The sequence below is a fragment of the Mauremys reevesii genome, linkage group 13 (assembly GCF_016161935.1).
Source record: "Mauremys reevesii isolate NIE-2019 linkage group 13, ASM1616193v1, whole genome shotgun sequence".
Taxonomy (NCBI): Eukaryota; Metazoa; Chordata; order Testudines; family Geoemydidae; genus Mauremys; species Mauremys reevesii.
In genome coordinates, this window is record NC_052635.1 from 7,465,148 (window position 1) to 7,476,606 (window position 11,459).

An 11,459-nucleotide genomic window follows, 5' to 3' on the forward strand; every position below is an offset into this window, starting at 1 on the left:
GCAATCTTGTGTGAAAGATACTCTATTTAGGAAGGGCAGAATGCCTTCCTGTATTTGTACCCTTTACAGGTGATAGTGGTGCCTCCCTTGAGTCTACACCTGAAGGTAACTTGCAATGCTGGAGTCTGGGGAGCTACTGCTCTGTTTCCTGTGCAAACAAGAAAAACAACGATCCTGATGCAACCAGCCTCCCACACTTAGAGAACACCTGACATCTGCTGCCTGATGTACATGATGATTGCTTTGTATGAACATGAGTCAGGCCTGAAGAATCAGGTGCTCAGGGCTTCATAGTGTAATCAACACATAATACGTGTGACAAAGTTCCTCCTCTGCCTTGGTGGGTCCTGCGCTTTCGGTGGATTTGCTCATCTCAGAGGTTCACGGCAGCCCTCTGCTAGAGGCTCAGACCTGCCATTCACTCAGCTCACCTCATCACTGCCCAGCATGGGGGAAAGGAAGAGCAATCTCCACAGTGTCTGTTGTCCCACCTAGTGTGTCGGGAACAGGCCAGATCCCTTTCCAAATTACACCTTCCCTTCTGGTGTTTCTCACAGACCAGTTCAACTCATCCTGTGTCTGATCAGAAGTTGAGGGGATGAGGGGAACCCGACCTCACCCTCTACACCGGGTTCCAGCCTAGGGCCCCATGGATAGCAACTGTCTACGTCTCCTGTATCAGCTGTGTGACAGCTACAACTCCCTGGGCTACTTCCCTATGGCCTTCCCCCAGCACCTTCTTTGTCCTCAGTGCAGGATCTTCCTCCTGAAGCCTGATCATGCTTGTACTCCTCAGTCCTCCAGCAGCACCTTCTCACTTCCTGCTCCTTGTGCGCCCTCCTTTAACTGACGGGAGGTCCTTTTTAAACCAGGTGTCCTGATTAGCCTGCCTGCCATAATTGATTCTAGTAAGTTCTAATTGGCTCCAGGTGTCTTAATTAGCTTGCCTGTCTTAACCAGTTCTAGCAGGTTCCTGATTGCTCTAGGGCAGCCTCTGCTCTGGTCACTCAGGGAACAGAAAACTATTCATCCAGTGGCCAGTATATTTGCCCTCTACTAGAATCCTGTACCCCACTGGTCTGGGTCTGTCACATAAGTTAAATGTATGGTTAATTTAATCCAAGGAACACTCTGCAAACAGACTTTCCCAGCATCAGCTCCAGTTCCAGCTTTGTCTTGGTTGTTTACCAGGCTTCATGCCTTGCCTGGGACTCTAGACAGAGACATCTAGTGGGGGACAATGAAAAAATATATTTTCCCTATTTGATTTTGATCTAATTGATATTTATTTGTTCCTTCATTCAGGTAGCTCATTAGCTTGCAGCACATTTGCAGTGCATTCCTTAGGCCTGGTCTACACTATGAGTTTAGGTCAAATTTAGCAGCGTTAAATCGAATTAACCCTGCGCCCGTCCACACAACGAAGCCATTTACTTTGACATAAAGGGCTCTTAAAATCTATTTCTGTACTCCTCCCCGACAAGGGGAGTAGCGCTGAAATCGATGTTGCTGGTTCAAATTAGGGTTAGTGTAGATGCAATTCGACGGTATAGGCCTCTGGGAGCTATGCTACAGTGCACCACTGTGACCACTCTGGACCACAATCTGAACTTGGATGCACTGGCCAGGTAGACAGGAAAAGCTCCGCAAACTTTTGAACTTCATTTCCTGTTTGCCCAGCGTGGAGAGCTGATCAGTACAGGTAACCATGCAGTCTGAGAATCGAAAAAGAGCACCAGCATGGACTGTACGGGAGGTACTGGATATGATCGTTGTATGGGTAGACAGTTCCGTGCTAGCAGAACTACATTCCAAAAGACAAAATGCTAAAACATTTGAAAAAATCTCCAAGGGCATGATAGAGAGAGGCCACAATAGGGACCCACTACAGTGCCACGTGAAAGTTAAGGAGCTCAGACAAGCATACCAGAAAACCAAAGAAGCAAATGGATGCTCTGGGGCAGAGCCACAGACATGTTGCTTCTACGCTGAGCTGAATGCAATTCGGGGGGGAGGGGGCACCACTACCCCACCCCTGACTGTGGATTCCGAGGAGGGGGTAATCTCAGCCATGCCTGAGGATTTTGCGGACGGGGAAGATGAGGAGGAGGAGGAGGACGAGCTTGAGGAGAGTACATAGCACACCATTCTTCCCAAAAGCCAGGATCTTTTTCTCACCCTGACTGAAATAACCTCCCAACCCTCCCAAGGCGGTATCCCGGACCATGAAGCCATGGAAGGGACATCTGGTGAGTGTACCTTTGTAAATATAAAACATGGTTTAAAATCAAGCATTTTTAATGATTAATTTTCTCTGAGGACTTGGGATGCATTCACGGCCTGTACAGCTACTGGAAAAGTCTATTAACGTGTCTGGGGATGGAGCAGAAATCCTCCAGGGACCTCTCCATGAAGCTCTCCTGAGGTACTCCAAAAGCCTTTGTAGAAGGTTTCTGGGCAGTGCAGCCTTATTCCATCCTCCATGGTAGGACACTTTACCATACCATACTAGTAGCAAGTAATCTGGTATCATTGCATGACAAAGCCTGGCAGTGTACGGTCCCAGTGTTTGCTGGCATTCAAGAAACATCCGTTCTTTATCTCTCTGTTATCCTCAGGAGAGTGATATCATTCATAGTAACCTGGTTGAAATACGGGAATTTAATTAAGGGGACATTCAGAGGTGGCCGTTCCTACTGGGATGTTTGCCTGTGGCTGAAAAGAAATCCTCCCTGCAGTTAGCCAAGCGGGGTGTGTGTGTGTGTGTGTGTGTGTGTGTGTGTGAATTGGTGCTAAGCTGTTCACGTTTTGCTAGCAGGGATCTTTCCTGATACCAGCCATGTGGTCGGGGGGTAAAGCGATCACCCCAGAGAATTGGATGGGGCGGGGTGTTAGTTTGGTTTCTGCTGCTGCACGTTAACACAAAAACTGAAGCACTCAATGGGCTTTGCTTGGTATGGGAAAGGAGGGCACTGCTTTTATGAAGGTTGCAGAAGCCAAAAGACTATGGCTTACCAAGGCCACATGCAAGCTGAATTCTGTTGCCCGGCCCTGTGTCTGTGATCTCTAACACCAAAGCCGCAGGCACTCAATATTAAGATGCAAAATGCGACCTTGTACCAAAATCACATGTGCTATGTAATGTGAATAGTGTTGTTCACCATGAAAGAGTATACCCATTGTTCTGTAAAATGTATCTTTTAAAATACTTCTCTCCTTTTCTTCCCTCCTGCAGCTGCAAGTTTTTCAAGCCTCCCTCCTCTGTCCCGAAGGCTGCCTCAGATAAGGCGGCGAAAAAAACGCACGCGCGATGAAATGTTCTCTGAGATCATGCAGTCAATCCTCAATGAAAGAGGTCATCTGAATGAGTGGAAGGGTGCTGTATCACAGACAGGAAAGTGGCCAATGAACGTGAGGACAGGAGGTGAGGTGGCGGCAGGAAGATCAGATGAGATGAGAGGTGGCGGCAGGAAGATCAGAGGAAGCATGACGCAACGCTGGTGCTACTGTGGGAACAAACGGGCATGCTCTGGTATCTGGTGGAGCTTCAGGAACAGCAGCAGGATCACAGAGTGCCTCTGCAGCCCCTGTTTAACTGCCCTCCCCCATCTCCAAGTTCCATGGCCTCCTCACCCAGATGCCCAAGAACGTGGTGGCGGGGGAAGCTCTGTGCACCCTGCCACTCCACCCCGGTGAACAGCCCAAGCAAAAGGCTGTCATTCAACAAGTTTTGAAGTGGCCTTTTCCTTCCCTCCTCCCCTCCTCTCACACACACCCAGGTGTCAGTTCTCTCCCTATTTTTATAATTAATTAATAAAGAGTACATAGTTTTTGAATGAGAGTGACTTTATTTCCTTAGAAAGCAAGCTGTGATTGAAGAGGGTCGGGTCGGTGGCTTACAGGGAATGAGTCAATCAAGGGGGTGGGTTTTCATCAAGGAGAAACAAACAGAATGGTCACACCGTACCCTGGCCAGTGATGAAACTGGTTTTCAAAGCTTCTCTCATGCGCAGCACTTCCTGATGTGCTCTTCTAATCACTCTGGTGTCTGGCTGCATGTAATCAGCGGCCAGGTGATTTGCCTCAACCTCCCACCCTGCCATAAATGTCTCCCCTTTACTCTCACAGAGATTGTGGAGCACACAGCAAGCAGCAATAACAATGGGGATACTGGTTTCGCTGAGGTCTGAGCAAGTCAGTAAAGTGCGCCAGCGAGCTTTTAAATGTCCAAATGCACATTCTACCACCATTCTGCACTTGCTCAGCCTATAGTTGAACAGCTCATGACTACTGTCCAGGCTGCCTGTGTATGGCTTCATGAGCCATGACATTAAGGGGTAGGCTGTGTCCCCATGGATGACTATAGGCATGTCAACATCCCCAACAGTTATTTTCTGGTCTGGGAAGTAAATCCCTTGCTGCAGCCATTTAAACAGACTAGTGTTCCTTCCCGGCCATCCCACGTTGATGTTGGTGCAACGTCCCTTGTGATCCACCAGTGCTTGCAGCAGCATTGAAAAATACCCCTTGCGGTTTATGTACCGGCTGCCCTGGTGGTCCGGTGCCAAGATAGGGATATGGGATCCATCTATCGCCCCACCACAGTTAGGGAATCCCATTGCAGCAAAGCCATCTACTATGACCTGCACATTTCTCAGAGTCACTACCTTTGGTAGCAGCAGCTCAATGATTGCTTTAGCTACTTGCATCATAGCAGCCCCCACAGTATATTTGCCCACTCCCAATTGATTCCTGAGTGACCGGTAGCTGTCTGGCATTGCAAGCTTCCACAGGGCTATAGCAACTCACTTATCAACTGTGAGGGCTGCTCTCATCTTGATATTCTGGAGCTTCAGGTCAGGAGAAAGCAAGTCACAAAGTTCCATGAAAGTGCCCTTATGTATGTGAAAGTTTCCCAGCCACTGGGAATCGTCCCACACCTGCAACACTAAGTGGTCCCACCAGTCTATGCTTGTTTTCCGGGCCCAGAATTGGCATTCCACGGCATGAACCTGCCCCATTAACACCATGATCTCCAAAGCGCTGAGGCCTGCACTTCGAGAGAATTCTGTGTCCATGTCTTCATCACTATCGTTGCAGTGCTGCCATCGCCTCCTCCTCGCCTGGTTTCCCAGGTTCTGGTTCAGCATAGACTGCACGATAATGAGCGAGGTGTTAACAATGTTCATGACTGCTGCATTGAGCTGAGCAGGCTCTATGCTTGCCGTGGTATGGCATCTGCACAGGTAATAAGGCATGAAACGGTTGTCTGCCATTGCTTTCATGGAGGGAGAGGGGTGCCTGATGACATGTACCCAGAACCACCTGTGACAATGTTTTTTGTCCCATCAGCCATTGGGATCTCAACCCAGAATTCGAATGGGCAGGGGAGACTGCAGGAACTATGGGATAGCTATGGGATAGATACCCACAGTGCAGCACTCCAGAAGTCGACGCTAGCCTATGGATGCACATTGCCGAATTAATGTGCTTAGTGTGGCCGCATGCACTTGACTTTATAAATCTTTGCCAAAAATCGAATTCTGTAAAATCAGAGTAATCCCATAATGTAGACATACCCTCAGCTTCAAAGCTCGCAAAGACATGGGCATCATGAGGCTCCATTTTGAACCAGACACCTGTCAGTACAATGAGTCCTTGGTACAGGACCTTGATGGCAGCACAATCTGTAAATCCATGGACTACTCTTTTTCCACAAGCAAAGATAATCAACATTAGCTTTTAGCAGCAGAGAACATGCTTACATGGCATATCTTATGCTGCTAACTGGTCATGCTGATTCTCTTTACGAGTTGAAGGCAGATCGTCACATGCACAGACTAATCATTTATTTAAAATATTTTAATGTTGTCTATATATCCATTGCATTTGGACATCATGGGATTTTCTCCAGAAACTGGTGATCCAGGAGCTGATATATTTAGCATGACCAGAGCCATCCCATGATTACCTTAAGAAAAATGTTGGTCTAACCTCTGCAGAATAATAAGATTATACCCACATATCAAGATTATACCCATGTATTTTTGACTGTAAAATAAAGCTCTATTATTCCCTCCCCTTTTCAGAGAAGTTTTTATTGCAATGGCCTCAAACCTTTTAATAAGTTTCCATTTCAGCTTACCTCCCATTTGAATGATTATTGGTCTCCGAAGCTTTGTTGTTAACAATGTCCAATGCGACTTATTTAATTTCATCTCTTTTTTTTAAAGTCTAATGGTCTTCTGGGGGAAATACTTCAGATAAATGTTTCAGGGATGCTGGTCCAAGTTGCAGTCTCTTATGAAATACTACTAATCAATATCTAGTGGACATTCCTGAAAAATAATGTCTTCCTTCTCATGACATGGCCATACTGAACTATAATGGTCTGTAAATAACATATCCAAGGACTTCACAGTCCTTTACCCTTCCCATCCTCTCACATAGTGCCTCTGATCCCCAAACAGTGACCAGTACTCCATGGCTCTAGACACTATACAGAAACAGAACCAAAAGATAGCCCCTGCTCCAATGAACTTACAAATTAAGACAAGAGATTGACACAAACAGACCAATGGGGGAGCACAGAAAGAAAGACAATCTTGGTCTTATCTACTTATACCACTCCCATTACCATGGCATATCAACAACTTCTGGCAATGCATTCAACAACATGAATAATACACCTTTCTTTCTTTCTTTCTTTCTTTCTTTCTTTCTTTCTTTCTTTCTTTCTTTCTTTCTTTCTTTCTTTCTTTCTTTCAGCAGTAGTTTTCAACGTTTGGTCTGTGGAGCCCAGAGGTCCGTAGACTATGTCTGAGGGGTCTACGAAAGGTTGTAGTTACCATAGAACAGCAATTTTCAATCTGTGGTCTGCGGCTCCCCAGAGGTCTATGTCTAAGATTTCCAAAGGGGTCCGCACCTCCATTAAAAAATGTTTAGGGGTCTTCAAATGAAAAAGACTGAAAACCGCTATATTAAAGTAATAGGCAGGGACCCCAGTCATGGACCAGCAACCCCCATGGCGCTACACACTGTACAAACACAGAACAAAATGATGGCCTCTGCATCAGAGAGCTTCCAATCTAAGCAATGAGTTACGAGATTGGACTTCTCCATCTGCGTCCTGCAAACCGAGTGGTTAGATCAGCCACGGTGGCTGTCACTTCACATTGCCTTTCATCAGACCACTGGCGTGCTTCTCCCGGTTTGTGACAGAACATAAATGTATTGAAAGTATTATCTCTTATGTATGTTCATTAACCCAACCTACATTTGTTCCCTAAAATAAAGATACCCTGTGTGGTTACGATTGTCACAGTTCCGCTGCACCTGCATTCCCCCGTCCAAGAAAGGACATCTATTCTAGGCTCCCAGCTCCTCAGCCATCACCTCTCTTGGGTGCTGGTTTGTGTCTCTCTCCCTTCTGACTGGGGTATTTCCAGGCTGCACAGACCCTGGCTATATTGTGATATCTCCAGCAAAAGACAACCTGTCTAAGCAGGCCTGCTTCGTTTCTCTCCTCAGAGACGGTACACTGCGTAGTTGCCCACAGATGTTACCACACATCTCTTCCTAAGGAAGCCCTTTTATTCTTAAGGTGAAAGCATTACAGAGAAAACACATTAAGGACTGCCGAAGAACCTACACCAATGCTAATCAGCAGAGATCACCCCAACTCCAACAAGGCTCCTGTTGGTGGCAAGTCCCTCAAAGCCCATACAGGGCTGTGCCCTGTCATCACATGTTCCTCACAGCTTCAGCTCCGAACAGGCCCTCAGTCTTAAGGGGCCTCAGTGGGCTAAAGTCCTACCAATTCTTCTCTAAGGATTGGGTCCCCTTGGAGCAGAGGTCCTGTCCAGGTGCTGGGTCAGGAAGGTGGCCTAAACTCAGGCTGTTTAGTTAAAAGTCCTTTCTTGGTCTGGTGGTCCCTGGAGTATCCAGTTTGACCAGCCTCTGTGGTAGCTCTATGGAGGTGTTACAGCCTGAGCAAATTTGCCTAATCATTTCTCTGCCCCCACCCCTCCAGCCACAAACCCATCCACACTGTTAAAAATTAACATCCTCTTTCCAGTCTGAATTTGTTTACCTTCAACTTCCAGCCTTGAGATTCCAAAATGAAACATTGCTCACATAACACTGTGGATATGGTCTTACTAGGATCCACTTTTTCTTATCTTCCATACTTTGGAGCAATTGTTGATGCTGGCATCATCATTGCCATTATTGGGCATCTAAGCTAAAACCCGATAGAAATGCATGGGGAAATTTACCCATTAAAGAGCTATCATTGAATGTAGGACTTTTCAAAGCAGCCTAAGCCAGTTCGGTGCTCAACTTCTATTGAATTTCATTTATCTTTGGTTCCCTGCCCTAGGCTCTCTGCAAAATCAGAAAGGCAGAATCCACTTCATGTCTGGATGGTTTTTCTTCCTAACCACAACTAATGGAGACAATTTTTAAAATTAACACAAAGATAAGGGAAAACAAGATGGCAGCTTGGAAGAAGTAATGGTGTACTATACTGATGCAAATATCCAGCTGAAATCCTGTATATATAAATGTGTAGGGGAAGGAATACAAGAAGACCACTGTGAAGTTTCTTTTACAACAAATTAATCTGAGAAAGAGGATAATAACATTGACTTTGTTTGTGAAGTGCTTTGAGATTTGCTGATGAACATTCCTGAATAAGACTTAGGTATTATGATTATGATTAGTAGTAGTAGTAGTAATGATCAATCAATGTTGCTTTGCCACTTAGCAGCTTTGCATATATTAACTGAGTAGCAATTTCCACTGATTTCAATAGTCCTTTCAATTGGGACATAAGCTTGGGTAGGAATTCAATTCTCAATAGAGAGGGAAGTGTGACATTCTATACCTTGGGGGAGCATACTGTAACCCCCATATTCCTCATTTTCATATAATCGGGATCTCACATATAAAGTATGTCTTGTAAGATATCAGGGCAAAGGTTATGATCTGATTAAAGTCATTTCTGTATCCATATATGTGTATTATTAATACATATGAAATTATGAGAATTGCGTTGTATGGTGGTCACTAAAACATGCTGTAAGTTGGGGAATCAGCCAGATATTAGCTCCCCAGAGGCAACAGCAAGGAAAGTAGCCAACAAACCATCAACAGCCATAGTCCAGCAAGGGAGCTACAATGCAATGACTCATCTGCATGAGGCCACACCAGGGGAATTGCTCAACCTTGCTTGGAGAGACTCAGCAATGCCCCCCAGACATGCCTGGACTTGTGCTTCCCAAACACATGAACTGAGGGTATAAAACAGACAGAGTGCACACATACGGGGCCCTTCTCCTGCCCTCACCTTTGATGCAAGCAACTAAGACACTGAGAAGAAGACAAGACTCCATCAGAGGAGATTGGCCCAGATTTAAGGAACAAACCTGTATATTAAAGACTGCAATATCCAGTGGGGTGAGAAAAACTGCTTAATATAGTTGCTGCCCAGTCTAATAGGGCTGAGAGTTTAGACTGCGTGCTTATATTTTATTTCTTTTGGTAACTAACTCTGTCTTTTTGCCTATCACTTAATATCACTTAAAATCTATCATTGTAGTTAATAAATTTGTTTATTTATTCTATCTGAAGCAGTGTTTGGTTTGAAGTGTGTCAGAGGCTCCCCTTGGGATAACAAGCCTGTTACATATCAATGTCTTTGTTAAATTGATGAACTCATACAAGGTTGCAGCATCCAACGGGCATAACTGGCCACTGCAAGATGGAGATTCCTAAGGGTTGTGTCTGGGACTGGAAATATTGCCTAGCGCCATTCAATTGCACAATCCAAGGAACAGCTTACATGCCAGAGGCTGTGCGTGAACAGCCCAGGAATGGGAGCTCTAACTGCAGAGCAGGGTAAGGCTGGCTCCCAGAGTCAAGGATTGGAGTGACCTAGCAGATCACTGGTCCAGATAACACCAGGGGAACATCACAGGAAGTATGGGGCAAGGGCTCCTTTTAGCCCTACATTTCTATGATTACATGGGTGTATGTATATATAACAGTATAAATATAGGACCATGGCACCACACATGTGCATTATGTATTTGTTGTTTGCAGTGTTGCTGTAGCTGTGTTGGACCCAGGATTTCAGAGATACAAGTTGGATGAGGTAGTATCTTTGACTGGACCATAGTCTGTTGGTGAAAGAGACAAGCTTTCGAGCCACTGTGTAAGAAGACTGGAAGGTACTATTGGAAGATGCTCATGTATTACAGTGATGAGCACAGTATAAAAACTATCTATCTATCTATCTATCTATCTATCTATCTATCTATCTATCTATCTATCTATCTATCTATCTATCTATCTATCTATCTATTTCATGTTGTAGGCACCAAAGGGATTTGGATTCTCAATTATCCCCCAGCCTTCCTCTCTAATATTTTTAACATTGGCCATTATTTTCCACCTCCCCTCCCCATTAATTATAGGGTTGTTTGGATTCAAAGACGCTTCCTTTAAAAAAGAGTCCCATGAGAAAATATATGTTTGTCTGGTGGAAATTTTCCCATGATGCTGGCAGAGGGGATGAATTTAATAACTTCAGTAAGTTCTCATTCATTTGAATCTGCAGCAAAATTGCTGAGAGACAAGGTCAGTGCTGGCATCAGGTGTTACTGGAAAAATATGTTTAAATGAGGACATAAACCAATAGACTTAAGTTTAGTAGACAGTGAAGAGGAAGAATGAGAAATAGAGGGGATAAAGAGATCAGTGGGGAGAGGGGAGGACTAATAAGAGATTAAAATAGGTCTGGTTTTAGAGAGAAGGAGGTGTTCAGAGAAAATGTTAGATAGATAGATAGATAGATAGATATTCAGTGTTGTTGTAGCTGGGCTGGTTCTAGGATATTAGAGAGACAAGGTGGGTGAGGTAATATCTCTAATTGAAACAACTACCGTTGGTGAGACAGATAAGATTTTGAGTTTACACACATCTCTTCTTCAGGTCTGGGAAAGGTATTCAGATTGTCACAGCTAAGATGGAACACATTGTTTATCATAAGTAGTTATCATATATTTCCAGGGAGCATTCGAAGTGAAATGGCTAGTTAACATCTCTTGAGTCATGGCGGGGTGGGGGGGAAGAGAGGGGGAAAAAAGCTGGGGTAATGTAAACTTTTCAGTCCATGATTTTTACTGGCTAGCAAAGTTATGAATTTAATCTACCATGCTCATCTTTTGAAGGCGTTGTCCAGCTTTCCTTTGAAGGCAAGCACTGAGAAGTAAGCTATAGAGTATTCATTCTGTGAAAAGTGTTCGCTCCTGGGTGCTATGGCGTTTTTGTCTTTTATCATTTTTCTCTGTGTGTTCATTTGAGAGCACAGTGATTCTCAGGTTTCACCCACTTAGCTGTTATTGGTGCATTTAGTGCACTGGATGAAGTTCACTACATGTTGTGATAGGCATGTG